This window comes from Phocoena phocoena, chromosome 18, assembly GCF_963924675.1.
Source record: "Phocoena phocoena chromosome 18, mPhoPho1.1, whole genome shotgun sequence".
In the NCBI taxonomy this organism is placed as follows: Eukaryota; Metazoa; Chordata; class Mammalia; order Artiodactyla; family Phocoenidae; genus Phocoena; species Phocoena phocoena.
This window is the reverse complement of record NC_089236.1, coordinates 68,746,269-68,751,204: the sequence shown is the minus strand read 5'-3', so window position 1 is coordinate 68,751,204 and position 4,936 is coordinate 68,746,269.

Genomic DNA, 4,936 nt, shown 5'->3' with positions numbered 1-4,936 from the left:
CCTAGAATTCTCCTTGTTCCCTTCCTGAGGGAGAAAAGGCCTCGTTATTTTAGCTGATTTTAAGGTAGTGCCGTGGAGGGTGTGCTGGTTTGTGAGTCCATGATCTGGGTTTTACTTCTTCTAGTTCAGATGAGAGGCTTCTATTCAACCTCGACCAAGTATTTTCAGAAAGAATAGCTCAGTATTAAGTACACACACAAAAAAACAACTGCAACAACAAAAGTGGTTTCTGTTTACTAATGACTTACTGTTTAGCAGATACCACACGAGGAGCTTTCTTTATGTTCTGATTTTATCCCTTCAACGTTCTAAGAAGTAAGTAGTGTTACCCCGTTTTACAGGTATGGAAACAGGCTGGGTGGTTCAGTGACTCGCTGGTAATTTGGTAGAACTGAGATCTGAACATGTGTTGTGTGGACTCCAGGTGCTTATGGTTGCCTAGATACCCGAATTTTTGTCAGATAAGTTAAATGTTCAGAAGGACAGCATTGAATCTCTCTGTTTGGTAGCTTATTGTTGGGGGTGGGGGGCGGTTTCTAGTGTCTTTTCTCTCCAGGGCTTGTATAGCTGCTGCCCCAAATGACACTCTGCAGAATCAGAGCAGAGCATCTGGTGCACACTGGGTCTCATAATTTGTTTAGGCTGTGGTTGCATTTTCCTCGTTTCCTCCACGTAATGCTCTGAACTTTGGCTGGGTTTTTGTTTTTTTAAAGTTTTAAAAAAATTTATATTTATTTGTTGCTGCGTTGGGTCTTTGTTGCTGTGTGCAGGCTTTAGTTGCGGCGAGCGGGGGCTACTCTTCGTTGCGGTGCGTGGCCTTCTCATTGCGGTGGCTTCTCTTGTGGCAGAGCACGGGCTCTAGGCGCACAGGCTTCAGTAGTTGTGGCTCACGGGCTCTAGAGCCTCAATAGTTGCGGCGCACGGGCCTAGTTGCTCCGCAGCATGTGGGATATTCCCGGACCAGGGCTCGAGCCCGTGTCCCCTGCATTGGCAGGTGGATTCCTAACCGCTGCACCACCAGGGAAGCCTCCCCTGGGTGTTCGGTTTGGATTACAGTGTTTGCTTTTTAAGGGGGCCTAGGTGTTGACTGCAGGCACCCATGCTGCTCACTTCTTTGTTGGGTTAGGTTGGCAAGATTATAAGATACATTCTTAAGTGGTAATCATAATCTCAGGGGGGAAAATCATCTGTAAAATGTTAATACCGTTTCAACCAGTGGCATAAAAATCACGCTCTGGCAAAGAGGAGCCCTGGAGCCCTGCTCCCTTTGCTCAAGGGAGTCATTAGGGTTGAGAGGGTATGAAACAGCAAATGGGAACTTTTCACCTGTAACAGTGAAATAATAGCGGTCTCTTTGGGGCAGAAGAAGTTCGAGTAGAATTACCGCAGTCGGGATGCAGAGCTGTTTGCGGCCACGTGGAATCTTCCCGTGTTGCCCCTCACTCGTCGCCCCCGCCCCGCCCTACAACCACGCGTCTGTTCTCCACGCCTCCAATTCCGTCGCTTGGAGAATTCACTGCGTGTGGAGTCATTACGGTACGTAACCCTGGGTGCTCGGAGACAGTGTTAGGAAGTTGGGTGATGGGAGGGTAAGCGGGGAGTGCAGCAGGAAGCGGAAGTGGGAAGGGGGTTATCGGTTCAGCTTCGCGGCGAGCGTGTGTGACTTCAGTCTCGAGACGGCGTGTTGTCCCGGCTGCTTTAGGCAGTGCAGGGAAACCACGCGCTTCGGAGGAAGCCGCTTTCTGCCCGCAGGGTGTGCAGGGGCGTCTGGGGTCGGGCAGCTGGAGGAGTAGCCGTGGTTGCCGCGGCGGGTGGGTGAGGGAGGGCCGGCGGGGCGGGGTCAGGCGGGAGGCCGGGGCCGCATGCAGAGACAGTTGGGAGGTAGGGGCAAGAAAGCAACTGCGGTGCAGGCGTTTCCAGCTGTGGGAATGGAAGACAGTAACACTGTTAACGGAGGGACCACGGGGAAAGGCTGGGTGGGAGAGTCGGGCCGATGCAGGACAAGTCTGCGGTAAGCTGCCGGCCCGTAGTGCCCACCTGTGTGCCGGCTTCTGCCCGGGCAGGTGGGGAGGGCAGGGCTCTGAGGCCGAGTTCAGCTCCCGGAGGAGAGTTCTGTGCTTCATTGGGGATGCTTGCCAAGTTCAGAAGAGGGGAGGGGCCACACCTAGTCCAGACCCGGCTGAACCCCGGTGCCCTCTTGTCTGTTGCTTCGGGGATGCTGATGTGATAAGGCACAAGTATTAGAACACGGCAGACCTAGACGGTTCCTTTTTCTTTTCCTGGAACTTGGCTTCAGCCCAGAGCGGTGTCGTCTGTGCAGCTCTACGAGGGGTACGTCTGAAACTGAGGACCTTTGAAAGTTCATTAGTGATGCCAGGTGCATTTTTCCTTGCCAGAAGTGATCAAAAGAACACAGTAATAGCTGTTCAGGTTTAAAAATATAAAAGACTTAAGTCATCATGGAAGTATTTTAATGAATTCTCTCAAAGGATTATGAAATGGGCTGAATTTATTGTAGAAGCCTGAGCTCCAGCTGGGCAGCTCTGGACCATCTCTCGGGAAGCGGGGGGAGTTGGAGGGAGCAGCCATCACACCCTTGGATTTCTGCTTCTCAGAGGAATAGGAATCCTGGAGGTTTGGGGCCCCTTTGCCTGTGCTGCGTGGCACTGTGACAGCTGCTTCTGCTGTGCTCATGCCTGTTCATTTCCTGTTTCTGGGAGATGCCAGGCTTTGGGGTAGCCTGTGGCCCCGAAACTTCCATATCACAGTTAGTGAGAAAGGTCTGTGGAACTGGGGATTCCAGATCCCCTGGGCATGTTCCCTTGGCTGTTCAGCTCTTCCCGCGATCCTGAGCCAGTGAAGGCTTTCCTGGGCTTGATGGGGAAGGGGCTTGGGAGCATTTTCAGAGCGCAGACCTGTGCCTGGGCCCCCTGAACTGAAGGAGATGCATCTTCTCCATATTTTGGTCAGTTTCAAGGATCCTGACTTTAGGATGGTTAAGTGTAACAAATGCCCTGGCTTTTCTAAATCTTGAAATTAAAAATAAACAAGACGAGGTGTGAGTGTATAGAAAGGCTCAGAATTCAGCTGACTAAAGTTTAAAGAGACAGATGGCCTGGAGTTGTCGTGAGGAAAAGGGTGCTGAAAAAGCCAAAGCCACAGGAAGTAGGAAAACGAAGTGTCATACGTGTCATTTCCTGAAAACTTTCACTTAACCTCAAGGCTCCCCCAAATGGGAAGTTGGGCTGTTTCTTGACATAGGAGGGAAAGGTTTTGAGGGTATGGGAGAGACGTGAGTAGAGAAGAAACATCAGTATTTGAGTGCCTTCTTTTATAGACAGTGCCCGGGACACGTCCCGCAGTTGGTGGGTGCCAGATTCCCACTCTTAGTGGCAGTTAATCTGGAGAGATGCTGCTGTTGCTGTTATTTCTTTCTCTCTCCAGCCCTTCCCTCGGGGGGGGGAAACACAGACCTAGATGTTGAGTAGCTCGTGGGGTCACACAGGTTAGTGAGCGTATTCATGAGACTCACACGCCCCCCCACACCCCACCTTACAGCGTGATCTCCTGGCTCAGGGCGGGAATGAGAAGCTGGTGCTGGGCATCTAAGTGATGTTCTTTAGTGACTGGTCCCAGACCTGAGTAGTGGGATGTGCAGGTAGCATCCAGCCCCGCCCTTCTGGTCCCCCAGCTCATTGCCCTAGGAGAAGGGAATGGTGGGGGAGGGTCCTGGCCTTCCCCTGCCCAGAGGAGGCCGAGCCTCTGTGTGTCCTGACTCCTGCCCGGGAGGAGCCGGTTGCCTTTCAGGCACGTGGGATGGGTGGGGTGAGGGGCCGGCAGGCCTTTATAATCTTGGATGATGACCAGTGCTTGGTTCAGCTTAAACCTTTCTGAAAAGAGAATTCTCAAGATGGTTGGCAGGATGGCACCTTCCCTACCAAGGAGGTCTACTTTTCTCGGAGCACCGATTCTGGCAGCCGAATCTTGACGTTCCTTTGCAGACTAGGTCATCTCTGGCATTGATGTCCTTACCACACTGCACGGGGTTGCAGTGCATGGTGATGAACTTATGCAAGAATTGCCAAAGGGCGAGGACCCTGCTTGCTTAGGGCCTGTCGTCACCGTCTTGGCAGATGGCTCCATTCTTGCCAGGGCCGGGTTTTATTCCAGTTTATAGCTGGTGACACAGTGGCCAAGAGCATGGAATGCCACACTAGAGCAGATGCGAGACAAAAACTGCGCTAACTTCACAGGTGTGGATGCCGGGGAAAGGGCTTTGGGGAGGATGGTCAAAGCAGTATAGTGAAAACAGCTGTTTTCTAAGCTGTTTTAGACCCGGCAAAAGGAAAATCGGGCAATTTATTGAAACGAAACACTCTTCTCCCCAGTATAGAACATCTGTCTGTACCCTGCCCTCAGGAATGGACACTTTTGTCTGGCAGTGATTGGCGATCTCTGTTGAATTCTCTTATCTGTTGGGTGACAAATCCCCCCAGGACTTTGTGCCTAAAACAATAATGATTTAGTATTTCTCACGAACCCTTGGGTTGACCTGGAGTTTTCCCTCAGGTCTCGCTTGGACTCACTCACTGCCCGTGGTCGTCAGGAGAGCTGCGGGCCTAAGGTCAGCTAGGACGCTGGGCGCCCCTCTCCGTGTCTGCAGTTGGCCCGCTGGGTGGCTAGGGCCTGGGTTCTTCTCCACAGTTCCTCTCCAGCAGCTGGCTCAGGCCTCCTTAGGTGTTGATGGAGGTGAAAGCTGCAGGGCCTCAGGCTTAACCTCGTAAATAGCATAGTGTCTACCCCAGGGCCAGCCCAGATTCAAGGGGAGCAGCAGGCAAAGTTGAATAGGGGCCTGGGCTTGGGGATGGGTTATTTATTAAAGCCATTGTTGTAACAGTGTCCGGGCTGGCCTGCTGGTCCCAAGGATTTCTGTCCC